We start from the raw sequence: 19069 nt of genomic DNA, 5'->3' as shown, positions 1-19069 counted from the left end.
TGGAGCAGAGGCATGGCAGTAGAAGCAAGAAACTGAGGGCTCATAACTGGAAGCACAATCAGGAATCAGAGAGAACAAATGGAATGGTGTGTAGCTTTGCAACCCTAAAACCCACATACTTTCTTTTATAAGCCCACACATCCTAAATCTACCCAAACACCCTCTTCCCCCAAGCTTAGGACAAGTATCCAAACATCTACATAAAGTCATTGTAGAAAATGCAAATTACACAGAGAAATCAAAATATGTCACTGACATGGACAGTATAAGCCACATTATCTAGGAAAATAGTTGATGAAGGAATAAATACATAATTAACCTCTCTCCTATTTTTCTCTCTTTGGATAGAATGGAAAGAACTACACAGTCCTCAAGGACAGCTGAGACGAGTGGTAGAAAGAGAAGGCCTAAGTTCTATGGCCTCAGTCAGCTCCCAAATCTGGCAAAGAAGCCAATGTGTTCTGTTGTTTGCATTGAAAAGGCTACTATGTTGTAAATCTATCAAGTGAACCTCTGAGCCATGGCGGTATTACAAGTAATAAAAGCAATAATTCTTGTTGAAACTGCATTGAGTACCTCATACTTTTCTATGCAACATGGGGAAAGCCAAAGGAAATAAAAATTATTTTTGCTGTTTCCATTTTTGACAGTTTCATACGTATAGGCAATGTATTGTAATTACATTCAGCCCCTACTACCCACTGTTCTCTCTCTTCCCTTTCTTATGAACCTCTTCATTTTCTCAACTAGTGCTAGTGGCTACACAGTAGGAGAAATGACACCTCCTTTTCTCATGGCAAACATTAACAGTCAATAGCTCCTAAGGAAGGGATAGGGCCTCATGGGCACCTCCTCTATCAGTGAGGAAAAATTGAAGGGCCTGTCTATGGTACCCATCATTGCTGTATGATAGCTGTGTTTTATATCTGGATGGCAGGTTTCCTTAGGACTTCCCCCTATTCTCCAGCTTTTACATTCTTTCCATACCTCCTTCCATGATGTTTCTTGGGCTTTGGGAAAAAAATTGACTGTCTAGACTGTGATGAAGACTTTGTCTCTCTTCATTTGTTGATTTAATGTCAGAGTGTTGAGTGAGTAAATTTAGTTTTTGTAATCAGAGTTTTTCATATACATAGCCCCATTTCTGCAAAATCTCTCATTTGCTACCCAGGGAAGAATCTAAGAGTTAATCATGATATTCTGCTAGTTGATTCTAAATTTTGTTAGTATAGTAATCTAGAGACTTTACAGCAATCACTCCTCAGTTCTTAGTACACAACACTTTCTGAGTTGATTCTCCTTTTAAAGATAGGAACACAGTATACAACAGAAGATTATTAAACTTGCTCATTTTCAAGATAGTGACAATCTGTTTTTCTGATGATTACTACCTCCTTCCATTTTTCTAAAACATCATCTGTAACATTTTTAGTGCTTATCTATTATAGTTTATTGACTTCAACAAGTAACATACTTGCATTTTATGTTTTAAAAAATGCACACCTATTGAAATTTTTGGTTATTACTATGTGATAGATAATTACTCAAAACAAAAACCCTCAGTGATATATATATATACATATACATATATATATATATATATATAATTACTTATCATTGAGGAAGTCTGTTGACTTGTGCTCATTTGAAGAGGGTTAAAATATAGTTGAAAAAATAAAAAAAAATAAAGTTGAGTCTCTTTTTCATGTCTTATCCTTTCTGGACTACTAGGCAAACTTCAATTAGTTTTTCTCACAGTGATGATATTGTAACCATAAATGTTTAAATCCTCACTTTAATATGGATATCTGTTAATAGCCCATTATCCAAAGAAGATGACATTGTCAAGCTTGGAGGCAAGGCATGGAAATATATACATAGTTTCTGTAACGTGGACAAAATGTTTCAGGGAAAATTAATTGTAGATCCAGGGAATGATAAAATAGAGTCAATAATTCAATATAACATCAGGAAATGAAAGCATAGGATACATTTATAAAATATAAATGAGATAAGGGACAAACTACTGGAAGTGGGTCACTGATGCCATCTTTAAGAAAACCATATCACTTAAAGTTGAAGAGCTTGCCTGAGGCTATGAAGAACGAACTTTATAACAAGTGTTCCCGGAAGAGGTGGAGAGAAAGAATTATTCCTTGGCTGTGGAGCATTTAGAGTCTTATTGTGAAGACCTAGATACTAGCCTGTAGGATGTTGGGAGGTGATAAAACATTAGGATGTGGAGCTTAGTGGAAGGAAGTCACAGCACTGCAGGCATGCCCTTGGGTATATTGGTACTCCAAGCTCTTTCTTTGTTTCTTAGCTGCATGAGTCTCACAGCTTTGTTCTGCTGCTTGTTTCCTGCAGTGATAGACCACCTGAGTCTAGAAGCAATGAATATAGCCAGCCATGGACTGAAATCCTCTAGACCATTAGTCAAAATAAATCTTTCTCTATTTTTATGGGCTTATCTCTGATATTTTGTCAGAATAATGAAAGTCCACTTACATAGACTTCCAGGGTCTCAGGTATATCTAAGGCAGTTCCTTGTGGCCTTACTCTGTGAAAAGTAGACTGCCATGTAGTTAAGTAGAGAGGCAAAATAGTGTAATTTGGATTTGCCAAAGGCCACTGTCTACAGTGTAGAGAATCAGTTGTAGAGGGCAAAAGGAGGTAACAGGAGAGGATAGAGAGTGAGTGAGCAGTATCAGAGGAGCATATTTGATCCTTCTTTTCAGGAGAGCTGTAGAAAAAACACTGAGACAATGGCGAGACAAAGTGAAGGTAGGACCGATAGTCACTGTGTCTTATCTCCCATCCCAGAGTCACCACTTATTCCACCTCATTCCACACTCTTTCAACTTTCTGTTCACTAGGGTATGTGTCTACACAGTGGGTTCCTTGTTTTACTTGTTAAATAGTGTACCTTTCTCTCTGAACTCTGCCTAGCTGGACCCTAATTCATCCTGAAAAAAGTTCCAATATTGCTAATTCATAGAATAATCACACGATTGTGCACAAAATGTTGTGATGTGTTTTTTGTAACCTGGCATTTCAGTTTTGCACGACCTTTGATAACAATATGAGAGTTGTTTCATGGTTATTTAACTAGTGCCTGCATCTCCATACACAGTGATGTTTGGTTTTATGTTGCTATTCCAGTTCTATTCTTAGTTCTTTAGTGCCTGTGTATTTAGTGCCTTCTAAGAAATTAAGAAATGAGAGCCTCTGCATGGAATGCTTGGGTATATACTTGCATTGGCCAAGATAGTCTAGGGGAAATGAACTTGTATAATGAATATATACTATAAAGGGGTTTATGAGATTGGCTTGCATGGTATTCAGTGGGTAGTCATAGCCCAACAATGGCTGTCTGAATACAGAGAAGGATGAGAACACAGTAGCTGCTTAGCTCACGAAGCTGGAGGCTGCAGCATTCCCAGTCTGGCACTGAGAGCTCCGAAGCTTCTAGGAAGGCCACCAGTCTTAATACACTTTGGACAGCACAGGCTGCTTTTCCATGTCAGTGAGTGATTGCTTTGGCAACAGCGACAGCAACAGGAACAGCAGCAGTGAAATACAGGGTTGTGGGAGTCCCACCTCTGCTCTGCCACAGGACTCAGCTACTAGGGGAGGCAGGATTCCAGAACCCCACACCTCCTCGGGTTGGCCTCTGGATACTGCTCCAGGGGTGGGGAAGCACAGCCTGAGGTCCTGGGAGGGAAGACAGCTGGAGCTGGCTGGGGTTGGGGGAGGGAAAGCTCCGGCTGGTCCACTGCGGAGAGTCCTTGGCTTGAGGACTTGAGGCTTAAGCTTGGTTTGGCTTGGAGGTTGTGGCTGGGAGCTCAGAGAGGCCTTCTATAGGAGACTAGATGGCAGCTCTGTAGGTGAAAGCCTCCTCCATGGCTCCCACAGTGGATCCCAATGAAAAGAAGCAGTCCTTGGTTCTAAGGCATTTATGGTCATGGCGGAAGGTGGATGAGTAAAAACCTTACCTCACTTTTCAGGGTAGGTCTGAGATTAAATACCTTTTGCAGAGAGGAGTGTCTGAGAAGGAAAGCTTATTGACTAAGCCTCTAGGCCTTTAGGTACCTTATTAAAATAAAGATCTGTCTTGAGCCTAAGTGACCACAGGTCACATCCTCTACCTGTGAAGGTGCTTGGGGCATTGCTTTTATGTGACTGATGGCCACAAATCTATGGAGGGCTTTGACTAGTGACAGGGGCCTGGCGCCCGGGAAACAGGTGAAACACTTACTGCCCCTTCAGGATCACTGGCACTTCTAGCCTTAGCTCAACCAGGAACCAGGCTACCCTTCACGGTTTCACAGTGGAGTAGATGCACTTACTACTAATGTGTGGAGGTAAAAAGCAAGAAGCAACAGCTTTTTCTTGAACTGTTCTTTTCAAGGTCACAGTGGGAAGATGTTGTCCACTTACTCAGGGGGCTGTCTTCATCTTCAATGACTCTTCCAGAAAACACCCTCATAGACCTTCCCAGAGACTTGTCTTCTGGTTTGTTCCAGTTCTAATCAACTTGATAACTATCACAAAATTGGATCAATTGAAGTTTAAGTTGATCCTTTACTAGAAGTGACAATGTTTTTGGAGTTAATTTAAAGCTGGTAGTAGTCAGGATGAAATAGAAAAGGCTGAAACTTAAAATTCAGGATACTTTTTAGAAAACAGAGTAGAGTAGCTGAGAGCTCACGCTAAAACTGAATATGCTACTTTAGAAAAAGCTTTAGTACTTGCTGCAGAAACACTTCTGTGACCTGGTGAATATGATCAATACTTCCCAAAGACTGCAGATTAAGAGTGAGCCACTGAGTTGCCATAAGTATCATATTAAAATTCATAGTGCTGCTAAATGACAGGAAATCTGCTGGAGCAGAACCCAGGATGAATTTACATTTGCTCAGGGCCTTCACCTTGGTGTCATGTTTCCTCCCTCTAGTCCCTGAACAGAGGCCCCAAAAGACCTTCAGAAAAGGTCATTTTTGAAGCTTCAAAGTGCAAAAGGGATTAGGCAGAACACCCTGAAGTAAGGTGAAACAAACAGCACCTTGGAATACTCTGCCCTCAGTACAAAGAAGCAAAGAGAACCATGCTGTCCCAGAGGCCACTCACTCAAATCTGCGTCAACATTTGAATCCATGTATGTATGTATGTATGTATGTATGTATGTATGTATGTATGTATGTATGTATACACTCTATATTTTATTCCCCTTGTGGTCCACCCCAGGTTTCCACATCCCATACTCCCCCACCCCACACACTAACCCCTCCCTCCGGGTCTCCACAAGGATATCTCCACCCCACCCACCCCACCAGACCTTCCTGGTGCCTCCAGTCTCTTGAGGATTAGTAGCATCTTCTCTGACTGAGCCCAGACCTGGGAGTCCTCATCTCAGCTGGTGTATGCTGACTGGTTGGTGATCCAGTGTCTGAGAGATCTCAGGGGTATGGGTTAATTGAGACTGCTGGTCCTCCTACAGAGTTGCCCTCCTTCTTAGCTTCCTCCAGCTTTCCCCTAATTCAACCAGAGGGGTCAGCAGCTTCTGTTCGTTCGTTGGGTGCGCGTATCTGCATCTGACTCTTTCAGCTGCTTGTTGGGTCTTTTGGGAAGCAGTCATGACAGGTCCATTTTTGTGAGCATTCCATAGCCTCAGTAATAGTGTCAGGTCTTAGAGACTCCCCTTGAGCTGGAACCCACTTTGAGCCTGTCGGTGGATTTTCTTTTACTCGGGCTCTTCTTCATTTCCTTCCCTGCATTTCTTTCAGATAGGAATAATTATGGGTCAGAACTTTGGCTGTGGGATAGCAACCCCATCCCTCACTTGATGTCCTGTCTTTTCTGCTGGAGGTGGATTCAGTAAGTTCCCTCTCTGTATCTTTTAAATGGTTGCTAGTCTCAGGTCTAGCTGCTCTGAGCTTTGAAGATGGCACTCAGGAGACCAGTGTAACTGAGTAAGAAATCAGTTTTATTCAAGGTCAGGGATCCTGAGATGATGAAGGTAGGGTTAGTATCTCAGAGCCTAGGGAATTCAAAGGCACTAAGCTCTTTTATAGGAAGGTAACAGTCCAGAGCAGTGGCTATAAACATGATAACATGGTAGCCAGGGACTTCCTCATTCAGAAGAGTGTGCGCATGTTCCTCCCCCACACCACCCCCTTTGTGTCCTCAACTCTTTAGGGGGTAGTTCTTACAGTTATGTGGAGGACATTTTTCCTTTCTGCAAGTTAAACCTCACAGGAATTTAGATGGATTGGGTGAGTTGACTCATAGTATAAAAGAATCAGGAAGAACCTTCTAGAATCTGATCTATTCTGAAGACCACCAGATGTTCCAGTTTCTACAAACTTTCAGGAAGATCATTTGGTAGTTTGGAGCTAAATCCCTTACGTGCCATTTACCTTCAGAGTTCAGAATGCCAGCAAATGATAGGAAAGGACATAGAGGACAGCATGTAAGAGGCCAGCACTGCTAAATAATCATCCACAGGAAGGATGGTGCAAGGGTGTGGTCTACAGCTTTGTGCTCCAGGAAACAAAGCAAACAAAGCAAAAGGGAAAAAGAGCAAGCAAAAAACTGGAACACGAGATGAAAAGAATGAAGAACAGACCCTTAGGAGACAAATGGCTCATCCTGTAACTTAGGACTTGTATCTATGTGCCCTCCACCCCATGTATGTGTGTGTATGCTTGTGCACGTGTGCATTTGTGTGTGTGTGTGTGTGTGTGTGTGTGTGTGTGTGTGTTAAGGTTTTAAAAGCTGGACTAGAAAAGTCTGTCACCACAAGTGTTGGAAGTTCTGGGACCACTTACTTGTATTTTCGGTTCTTCTTCTGATGTAATATCTGGACTTACAGGTGGCAATGTACCACAGCCAACATCTCTGAGATGCAATGAACTTTCAAAATATTTCCTTGGACAGCACTGCAGTAGCATCCAGTCTGATGTAGCCTGGGTCTGTTATTTTCTTTCTCTTGACTGCATTATTCCTCATTTGACTTACAGAATTTTGTTTCTGGAGGTTAACCATGATATTCAGAGTCCTAAGTACTTAAGACTAAGTATTAGACTCAATGTCCATATTTTTTTCCTCAGAAGATTTAAAAACTTGTTTATAGGAGCTATTTTGTAGAAACACTGTTTTTGATGATTTTGATGTATAGATAATTTTTTGCAGTATGCAGACTCTTAACTCTTGTGTACCCTTTTGTTGTTTGGTTTGATAAAGGTTTCTGAGTACATGCATGCTTATTGCTGTGGAATTTTATATTTCATTTGGATTCAATCTCTTCACAAGTTATTTTTGCACATATTTATAATGAATTCTATATATTTTTTTACTTTTGGAGACCAAAAAATGATTGAAAAATGCCCCAGTATGTGGTTTCTAAGACATATTGAGTAAGTACCAGGAAAATAAATATTCTGTCAATGAGGAAATATATGCACTGAATGTGAAATTTGCCATTTTGAAGTCACAGTAGGTATAATAAGTTGGAGGTGATTTAAAACCAAAGTAAAGGGATGTTGAGCTAAAATGCCCTGCAGAAGTTTCTTTTCTGTGTTTGAATCTTTTCCCTTCCAAATACAGCACAAATAGCATTGTTACTTAATGGCATTAAGAGATAGTAATGGTAATTAGTGATTGAGCATGGTGACAGCTTTGCTCTTACTGATGGGTTGCTAATGCTATTATGGGAAAAAATTCATAAAATAGTACAGATTTTCATAACCTCTGCCCCCATCTGCCTTTCACTGAGGGAGGACATAGTAAGAAGGCCTTTACTCCGGCTAGTCTAAGGGCTTTTCTGGAAATGAGAGCCATCACATTTGTATTTGCTGTAAATCATTACTTCTCAGGTGTTTATCATCACAAAGTGGACAAAGGCAGCTTTCTTTACCAGAAATCTTAGGTTCTATTCCATGATATAACTTGGAGAAAAACAACAAAAAAGTAATTTCATGTCTCTGCCACAGTTAGAGAGATTATAACATCCATTCTGAGTGACAATTTAAATTGCTAATAATAATTTACGCATGAAGCCCCAAGTCAAAGACACCAATGTATAATACTTTTCACTACATGCCCAGTGGATTCTCGAGAAGAAAAATTAGTATACTGTGTTGGGGGAGAGCTTCACACCTATAAATAAATAGTTTCAGATGATAGTCAAGAGTCAGGTTTGTGATATTACCTCCATTTGCTACAGACATCAGAGGAGGAGGAGATAAGAGGGTTTGGAGTTGCCTGGAGGAGAAAGAGCCTGATCCAGATGTGAAGGGTGTACAAGCTTCAAGAAGATACATAAGGCAGGCAGGATAGAAGGGAAATGCTTTAGTGGCAGGAAGATGGAGACACCGTATTAAGAGTGGAATATAGCTATAGATAAAGGACTTGTAAAGCATATTAAAGGACAGTTAAAAAGTAATAAGTGCAGCCACTGAAGAAAGGTATAGTAGAGGAAACAAGTAGGAATGTTTTAATGTCTTTATTTGGCTGGCTTTGTAATGACAGCAGAAGACAGAAGCCTAGATTCCATAGTCAGACAGAAGGTCAATGCTGCAACCTGGAGTAAAATAGTTAAAGCCTAACCCACAGATTGACACTCTTCCGAAAATGGTAAACTTTTTAAACTTCATAAACTGTGGAAATTATTCACATGGCTGCCTTGAAATCAAGAAAGCATACAAAGCCAAGTTACAAATTAGTAGTGTATCTATGTTCACATTAAACTTTATTTACAAGAACAGGCAGATTGCTTGCAAAGCCTAGTTTGAAACATAGTAACACTGGGAGGACAAAAAGGGAAGCAATATGAGATATTAAAAGTCTGTTCTTAGATAGGAATGCCTGCCTACTGAGAAGAAATAAAGGAGTTGGAGATTTCTGACAATATGTCAAGCATTGGAATTTCAATGGAGGTGACCATGGGAATAATAGACATTTCTTGTGGAAGGAGAAAAAGGAAGTCTAAGGACTGAGTTGGGGACATCTCTGAGTTGGATAGGCACCAGCCTCTCTCATGCTAGCAGTCTTTCTTTTTTCTTTCCCCAACCTGAATGTTTGATACACTGGAGAATATGCTTTATGAAAATTTAGGAAGGGGCACAATCATGTTTTATTTTTACATTTATTTATCTCTGTGAGATTTTAATAAATACAAAGGAGATTGAATTAAGTAGTAAAGCCATAGCACAAAACCTTGTGATCAGAGAACTATGATCCAGAAAAGAGAGAGCTGAAGAGGAGACCAAAGGAAGAAGAGACGTTCAACAGAGGACAGAGTGAGGACAGAGTGTCCTCAGCTCAGCCAGGAGGACAGAGGACCCACGGGGAATCTTTAGTGGAATACTGTTTTTGAATATTGGAATCTGGATCTTTTAACCAGGAATCAGAAGATAAGGAGATTGGTAGTTTATTTAAAAGCTCAAAGGCAATGTCTATAAAAATAAAAAAGACAAAATAGCATATGTTGAAGGAAGAAAGAGAATCAATTATTTTTGCTATTAGGAAAATTCAAATTAACACAACTTTCTTTGAGATTTCATCTCACCCCAGTCACATTGGCTAAAGAAATGTTCAAAGTCCATAGCCATCAGGGAAACGTAAATCAAAACAACTCTGAGGTTTCATCTTAACCCGTCAGACTGGTTAAGATAAGAATCTCAAGAGAAAGCACATGCTGGTGGGTAGTTTTTCAAAAAAACTGGGAATAGTTCTACCCCAAGACCCATCTATACCACCTTGGGCAATACCCAAAATATGCTCCAACATCCCACAAAGACACTTGCTCAACTATGTTAATAGCGGCTTTATCCGTAATAGCCAGAAACTGGAAACAACCTAGATTTTTCTCAGCTGAAGGATGAATAAAGAAAATGGTATATCTACACCACTGGAATACTCTCCAGTTATTAAAAACCAAGACATTATGACATCTGTCTCAAGACAGAACTTGAGAATATTCCAAGTGAGGTAACCCAGTCCCAAAAGGACATGCCTAGTATGTATTATAAGAGGATTTTAGCCATAAAGTACAGGTACCATGCTATAATCTACATCCCCAAAGAAGCTAAACAAGAAGGAAGATCCAAGTGAGAAAGCTTGAATCTCACTTAGAAGAGGGAATAAAGTTCTCATAAGGGGCAGATGAAAAGAAGGAACTGGAAGGAGAGAGGATAGACAGAGAAATGGTGGTTTAGGATCCAGTGTGTGGAAGGACAGGTTAGATGGTCATGAAGGTGAATGGAAATCTTCAACTGATTGATGGTAGCAAGGAGTGTGTGTGGGGCATCTCCAGACAAGACAGAGACCTGAGATAAGGTAGGTACCCAAGAATCAATGACCTTAGCTGTCACTCACTACATTAGGGATATACAACCTGAAGATGCCACCTCCTGTAGCCAGTCAGGAACCCAAGTGGAGCCATAGAGACACCAACACACCCACAAAACTTTCAACTCCAAAATTATCAATAATGTCCACAAGAAATTCTGGCACAGGGAAAGGAGCAAACACTGAAAGAATGGCCAACCAATAAATGGCCCAACCTGAGACCCATGCCATAGGCAAGCACCAATTTCTAATACTATTAATGATACTCTGTTATGCTTGCACGCACACACACACACACACACACACACACACACACACACACACAGGCATAGTATTTTCTTGTGTTGCTTTCGTCAAGTTGGTTTTGACACAGCAGCCTAAGTAACTAATTCAGATATTATTTGTAAATACAGGCAAATGGCATAATAAGAATGAAAGATTAAGATAATGCAGATACAGGGATCTTCTGAAGAGGGTCAAATGTGTACCATTGTGCTCCATGAAGGCAAAGTAATCTATAGGGTTATAGTTGTACATATGCGTGTGTGTGTGTGTGTGCGTGCGTGTGTTTATGTTGATTTGGAAGCTGAAGAAAAAGAAGCACCTCTATAATCTTAGGAATAAGTGAATAAAATTGATTAGAGACAATTGTTAAAAATAAGATTTGATTTTAGGTTTCCTCAAAATAATTTATTAAATGATTGGCTGTCAACCCCTTCCAAAAAAAGAACAGAGATATTTTAAAATCAACATAGTTAATTAGTGATTCAAAAATTCAAATGTGAAATTTATATTTATGATATGATCTCTATCTGCTCAAGTGTATATGTCACATTGCACAAAAGCAACCTAATGTAGAAAAAAGACCTTAATAAAAGACATGAAATTGTTAGAGAAAAAAATTAGGGAAAACATTTGAAGATACAAACATAAGTAAAGACTGAATATGACTCAGGCTCTCAGGAAAGAATGCCAACAATTGATAAAAAGGACTTTATGAAGGAAAAAGTCTCAGCAGTGAAGGAAAGAGTTAGCTAAAGGAAGAGACATTTTCCAAAATGGGAGAAAGTCTTCGCCAAGTACATACTCAACCTAGGATTAATATTTAGAACATAGAAAGAACTCAAAAACCCTTCACAAGACATCAAATAGCCCCAATCAACAAATGGGTTAATGAAATAAAAGATAAAATACAAATGGCTACAAATACAAATACAAATACAAAATACAAAAATGTACAAAAATGTCCAATTCCATTAGCTATCAAGGAAATGCAAATTAAACTACACTCTGATTCTATCTTACCCCTGTCAGAATAACAATCATTAAGAAAATAACAAATGTTGGACAGAAGGGAATTTCTATACATGATTAGGAATATAAATGCCCAGCAAATAAAGTTATATAGCTTTATATGGATCATATGAAAGATCTGTTTGTTTTGTTTTGTTTGGTGGTTTTTTAAAAATTGCTATACTGATTTTCATAATATCTAGAATAGTTTATATTTCTATCAGTGTATATGATCCCCAGAGGGCTCCACTTCAACAGATTGCAGAGATATTTGTGAATTAGTGATTTTATTTGGCTATTTACCATAGCAAAGTTATGGAAACATGTTTGTCCAACAACATTTAAGGAAAAGGGGGTGTATTTACCCAACAGGGAAACCTTGCTAATTAAAGTCTCATTTTACCATGACCAGGTAACTCCTCCGAACTTGGTACAAAATGGATGACTCCCTTTACCAGCAGGGTTTAGCCTTCTCTGACTTTGTCTGGAGAGCCCAACCCCAGACACCCTCAACCTGGAGAAGGTCTAGTAGTCTTTGACAGACCTATAAGTTTAGCTTCCGTTTTTGCCCTGCCCAGCAAGTACCTGGGTTACTTGGAATGGCTCTCTGTACAAATGAGGCATTCACAGTACTTTAAACTCTAGCCAATGATTTTCATTTACCCTGAAAACTCCTTCCCACTCTCCTCCAAGGTCCATATACAGCTCTGGTTCAGGGCTATATGCTAATAAGCACACAAGCTAAGATCATCTATGAGAGCTGTTTCACTGAAGATCTGTACCTTCCAGTCCAATATGCAATGATATCTGGACACACTGAGAGGGAGGAAGGGGAACTCCAGCTGGACCCCAACATGCATACTATAATTTCTAACCAAAAAGAATAAAGTTATGCCATGTTTAAGAAAATATATGCAATTGTAGATAATCATAGAAGGCAAACTAAGCAAATCTCAGATAAACACCAAGTATTCCCCTCATTTGTGATTCTTAGATTATACATAGATATTTAAAAATCACAACAGTTGAATTGGATCTAATAGGAAGGGATGAGGGTGAGAAAGGGGCCTTTAGGGGACTGGAGGTATGGTCAATGTGTGATGTACAATAGGAATACATGTATAAAACTCTTATTAAAATGTCTATGAAAGGTAACTTACTCAAACTAAAAACTCAGTCTCATATGCAAAATATTCTTTTTTTTGACAGTGTATTAAGTTTATTTATTTTTTAATGTAGAAAGACAGTCACATCTTTATCAGGAAGTGAATTCCTAGGAGTGGGCCTGGGGCCCTCACTGCATAACTCGTTCCTAATCTCTCTCAAGTCTAGACCATTTTTCAGCACACCTCCAATTAGTGGACAAGAAAAAGGGCGGACATGCAGGAGTTGAAAGGCGTCTTCCCTGAAGGCCAAGGTCATGCTGGCTGGGTCCTGTGACTTTGTTACCTCGCTGGTGAAGCCACAGTGTTTTTCTCTCTTCAAGGAGCTGGTTGTCCTTGAACAGCAGCTGATCCTCAGGAGGCCTCTTCATGATGCCCTCGACAATGTGCTTCAGCTCTAACACCGTGGTCGACTCCTTGGCCTCAGTAAAGATGCTGGTCTTCCTGTGTTCGATCTTGAGAAACACTTCCATCCCTGTGGCTGCTTCTGGCTTTATGCACCAGACCAAATTCGATGGCTTCTCAGGTTCTCCTCAAAGGAAGTGGTCTCACTGTCCCTGGGGCCTTGGCAGAAGTTGGAAGTCCAGATGTTTAAAGCCAAAATGCCCAGCGTTCAGATTTTGCCAGTGAAGATTCAGGAACCAGATGCTGGGGTCACAAAATATTCTTGACACTTGAAATAGGTGAGTTTTATGGTATCTAAATTAGCTGTTAGAGGCATCTTATGTCAAGCATGAGAGCCTCATTTCCAAATCTCACAGAGTAGAAGGAGAGAACTAATTCCCACAAATTGTGCTTCACTCCCTACATGTGCACTCTGGTATGACATTCCCTACATCAACTACCCAAAGCAAGAAGAAATAGAGAGTGAAACAATTATATAATCATAGAGGTTATAAGGTAAATCTTTTATGTGGGAATTCATCTTGATATTGTAGTTTTTTATTATGCACTGTATTTTATGATGCTAATCATAAACATAACAAGGCTGGTAAAGAAATATGGAATACCTAATATCTAATTTCTTAAGATTACTAATTCTAATATTACAGCCAAAGGCCCATGAAGGCTTAAATTGACAAAATGTAAATAGAAAATATATTTACATACTATATGTGTTAAAAACAAATTACATTTATTCATCAACAATAATTCAATTTACAATTATAACATACATCAGATACAGCAGATATCATCAGAGTTTTCAAAATTATAATATTTTAAAACTTAGTTGATTTAAATTTTTGGAAATTTAATGCATGCCCACCCTATTTACATAATTTCCAGCATTTTCTATCCCCTTCCCAACTGTGTCCCTAACCTCCTTTAAGACCATAATTTCTTTTTAATTATTATTTTTGGTATCTGTCTGTCTCTGTCTCTGTCTCTCTCTCTGTTTCTGTCTGTCTGTCTGTCTGTCTGTCTGCTCTCTCTCTCTCTCTCCCCCTCCCCTCTCTCTCTCTCTCTCTCTGTGTGTTTGTGTGTGTGTGTGTGTGTGTGTGTGTGTGTGTGTGTGTGTATGTGTGTGTGTGCGCTTAGGGTCGATTGCATGGGATTGGGTGATCTATTCCTGGGATTGGAGCTACCACCATGGGATTGGAGCTTTCCCTGGAGAAGACTGCCTTTCTCAGCAGTTATTAATTGCCTATAGTTCTTTATCTAGGGTGGAGTCTTGTAAGATTTTCTCTATCAACCTTGGCACCTCAACTGCTGTTGTCTTTGTTTAGGTCTTATTTTGTTGACTATGTTAAGATTTCATGGGTGCGGATTCCCAGCCACTCGTACAGACCTTTATCTCATGTCACATACTCTGACCACTTGGCTCTTACAATCATTCTGCCCTCTTTTCTAAAAGGTCCTCTGAGCCTTAGGTGTTGGGGCTGCATGGTGAACAAATTAATTAGGTTGGTCACTGCTACCCATCAATCGTTCTGTGCATTTTGACCAGTTGTGTATTTTTGGCCACTGTGTGCTGCAAAAAGCAGCTTCTTTGCTGAGGGGTGAATGTTCCATTTATCTATGGGTATAAGGATAAGCATTTAGAATGCACTTTGAATACCAGTTTAGGAAAATGACAGTAATTGGTTTTCCTCACCAGTGCAGGCAGGTGTGATAAAACTCAACAAGGGAAAGTTGGTGGGCAAGCAGTGCCTCTGGATCTAGGCCTAGGAATGTAAAGATGACTCAGCAGGTTTAGGGCAGGGACTACTGGTGTGTGAACTGTACTTAACCAGGAAAACCTGAGGATGAACTGTGCCTCTGGGGCTAGACCCAGCAGTGCCAATGCTGTAGGTGAGCCTGGGGGCTCACCAGGGGAAGCCAGTGGATCATCTCCTGCTACAGATAAGCCTAGAGTGTGTAGACCTTTACAATTCAATATTTTAAACACACCTCTAACAATCTCCATATTTGAATCTGTATAATTTGAATCACTAAAACTCTTGCTTAGCAATGAGGATGTACTTAGTAGTACTTACAAAGAGATGCATGGTTCAGGAATACATAATGGAAAACTTAATTTAAAATTTAGATTTCCCAGTAAGCTAAAGGTCCCTCATGGCATTGTATGTTTAGTGCTGCCAATTTAAGAATTTATTTTTCATTGAAAATGTGCTATCCTTTAGAGTTCAGCTACAGGACTTACACAAAGTGTCTTGTATATGAGAACTTGTAAGTAAATATCATCTCTTCAATTTACCTTTTTCTGTTGTCCTTTCTGCCTCCTGTACTCTATTCATGCATAATTTGTTTACTTAAATACACGTGTAGATTTTTAGATGATGAAAAACTACCTGTGAGGGAGAAAATGCATTGTTTTGCCTGAGACTGGGTGACCTCGCTTAATTCTGAGTCCATTCATTTTCCTTCAAATTTCATTTTTCCTTAACAAGGAATAATAGTACATTTTATACAAGTACCAGGTTTTTATTATCTATTGATCTGCTGATGGGCAGCTGAGATGGTTCCATTTTTCTTTACTAAAGCAAAAGCAAAATAAATAAACGTGTGTGTGTGTGTGTGTGTGTGTGTGTGTGTGTGTGTTTGCGCGTGCGCGCGTGTGTGTGTGGTGCCACTGTTTTTTGTGGAAGAGTGTGGAGTTCTCTGGCTACATACAGCCAGACGTGAAATGGCTGGTTCAAAGGAAAGTTCTACTTGTGATTCTTTTGAGGAACCTACAAACCTACTCCTAGCAGCAGCGGACAGGGTTCCTCGACTTCATACCCTGGACAGTGTTTCCTATAGGATTTCTTGATGACAACCTTTCTGATTAAGATGTGATAATACTCAAAGCAGTTGTAGCTTGCATTTCTGTGATGAATTGAGATGTTGGACACTTAAAATAGTTATTAGCCATTTGAGTTTCTTTATGTTCACTCAGTTCATTAGCCTGGGTGTTAATTAACAGTTTTATTTCTTTGGCACTTAGTTCCTGTAGTGCTTTGTACATTTTAAATATTTTCCACCTGTCTAAGTCATAACTGATTTTAAAGATTTTCTCATATTCCTTTGTTAGTGTGCTCTGACTGATAGTCTCCTTTGCTTTGGAGAAGCCTTAATTATTGCTGACACTTGGGGCTAGTCCCTCTTATACTGATGTCCTGTTCAGAAACTTTGCGCCTATCCCAGTATCTTGAGGAGTATTGCCTATATTTTATTTTAGAAGTTTCAGTGTTTTAGGTTTTATATTTAGGCATTTGATTCATTTTGAATTGATTTTGAACAAAGTGAAAGATATAAATTCAATTTTATTCTTCAGCAGGTGGGTTACAATTTTGTCTATTTCCCCTGTCTCCAGCCCCAGCTGTATGTACACTTTTGCCTTCTTGGTCAAAAATTGAGTGGTGAAAAAATAGTGTTTTTGGTTTGCTTAGGGATCCCCTAGTCCATTCTGTTGTTCTCCCTGACTGTTTTTATACCAGCACCAGACTATACTTTCTCACTGCAGATCTATAATATAATTTAAGTATATTGGAATACCTGTAGCATTGTCCTTACACTTTAGGAGTACTTTGACTGATTTTGTTGTTCCACATGAATTCTTATATTATTTTCTTTAAATTGTAAAAAGTAATATCAGAATTTTGATAGATATTGCATTAAATCTTTCCACTAATTTTGGTGTTATGGTAATTTTTTACCATGTTAATTCTGCTATTCCAGAAGCTTGGGAGGTCTTTTCATTGTCTAGTATCTTCTTTGATGTCATTGTAAGGAATTCTCTTCTTTAGTTAGGTGCATCCTTATGTACTTAAATTTTTAGGGTTCTTTTAAATGGGATAGTTTTTCTTTGTGAATATATTGTTGGTATATATTAAGGCTTTTTAAAAATATATGATGTTTTTATTTTCTGAAGCTTTATTGTGTTTATTAGATCTAGGAATTTTATAGTATATTCAATCAGATTTCTTAAAAATATAGAATTATGCCATCTGCAAGTGAGGGGTTTGACATATTTGTTTCCTATTTTATTCCTTTCTATAGCTATGAGGGCAAACAATTTTTCTGACTCTCTGTCTCCCTGTTTCTCTGTCCTGTCTCTGTCTCTCTCTTGATATGTGTGTGTGTGTGTGTGTGTGTTATATGAATAATAACTATTTGATGATACTTCTTTGTTCAATCTTAGAACATTATATTACATAAATATCTACGATGCCATCAAACTAAGATTCCTAGGAACTGTTTGTATCTGTAGTTAAATGTATTTTTATCACTTATAATTCACTTTGAAAATATGCCAAATGCTATCAAGTCCAGTAAAATGAACGCCACGAAGTAGTAAATAAAAATCAAATCACTATGTGAAATCACATTATATGGGTATAATTGGATACACCTCATACTGGTGCTTAATAAACATGTTTTTCACAGTGCAATATAATTATCAGTCCCCACTGAACTATGTCTGAAAAATTGATGAAACAGTTGAGCCTTAATGAACAGAGATATTTGCATTTCATTACTAGGTTGTATAATTCTGCTCATAAACTTTATGAAACAATTTTAATGCTCAGTTCACTGTAGATGAAGGTAAAAAATTAAAAATCTGTCTTGAATGTTTTTTACTTCATATCTATGTCTAGATCACTCATTTTCCTTCATTTCAATAAAATATACACAAACAGGGTAAGATTGCAAATTTAAATTTCCAAAGCTTTACCAAATACTTTCTGAAAGCCCACAGGATGCTTGCCAGTCAATCAATCAAGGCAACACTTTAAAACATGTGCATGTTTAAGTGATTTCTAATGCTAGCGTACCCTAGCTTATTTTATTTGGCACTCACTCCTATAATAAAAACAGAGATTATTTATAAATGCTGGCTCGTGCACTTTCCTAAGTATTGTTGAATAATTTGGGATTAACAGTGACTGTGATCGAAATTTGTGTTATGTGTGTTGGGAACTGAACCCAGGGTGTCATACATGCTAATGTGCTCTCTACCCCAGTGCAGTAATTTTTTTTTTTTTGGTTCTTTTATTTTTGGAGCTGGGGACCGAACCCAGGGCCTGGCGCTTCCTAGGCAAGCGCTCTACCACTGAGCTAAATCCCCAACCCCATGCAGTAATTTTAATATGCAATATAACCATTCCTAGTTGTTACACTCATTTTTAAAAAGATGTGCTCGAACCTTCACTTTGCTCCCATTTATGCTCAGAGGTAGTGAAGTGTCAATGTTATTTTAAATGCAGTTTATTCTCTAGGGACAAAACTCATGTGCTAGGTTAAAGGACAACATACTAATAATTGAGTCTTTCTATTGCCTGGGCTACATAGTGTTTTCCATTGGTCTGTAAAGTCCTGCTTTATTGTTGTTTTGTTTGATTTAAAAAATAATTTTATTAATTCTTTGAGAACTTCATGCATTGTATTTTGATATTATTTATCTCCTATCTCCTCCTATATCCATCCCCATCTCCTAGTTACCAAATGTTGTGTCTTCATTTATTTTCATCTTCAGTTCATTAAGACTAACTTATGCTGCTTACATACTTTTGGAACATGTTAGAACTACTGGTGTCTAGACCTTTAAAGAAAACAAACCCGCCATCTCTCAGCAGCTTTCAAATACTTACAGCTTCCCAGTTAGCGGTGAGACTTCATGCCCACTCGTCCTCTTCTCAATGGGATTTTTGCCTGGCTTAAGCTTGTGCAGGTCATGTGCTCATTGTTTTAACCAGTACTGGGTCATACGTGCAACTGCTTTAATGTGTCTGGAAAATAGTTTCTTTATAGTCATCCTCTGTCTCTGACTCTTGCAC

The 19069-nt window shown here is 38.7% G+C and overlaps 1 pseudogene; it reads right to left on the bottom strand.

Annotated features, from left to right (window-relative positions):
* Positions 1 to 12940: 12940 nt before the first annotated feature.
* LOC134479390 (uncharacterized) lies at positions 12941 to 13371 on the bottom strand (annotated as a pseudogene).
* Between the last annotated feature and the right edge of the window lie 5698 nt (positions 13372 to 19069).

This window comes from Rattus norvegicus, chromosome 6, assembly GCF_021556685.1.
Source record: "Rattus norvegicus strain SHRSP/BbbUtx chromosome 6, alternate assembly SHRSP_T2T, whole genome shotgun sequence".
NCBI classification, from domain to species: domain Eukaryota; kingdom Metazoa; phylum Chordata; class Mammalia; order Rodentia; family Muridae; genus Rattus; species Rattus norvegicus.
The sequence above is the reverse complement of the archived record's forward strand: the minus strand, read 5'-3'. Positions and strand labels throughout refer to the sequence as shown.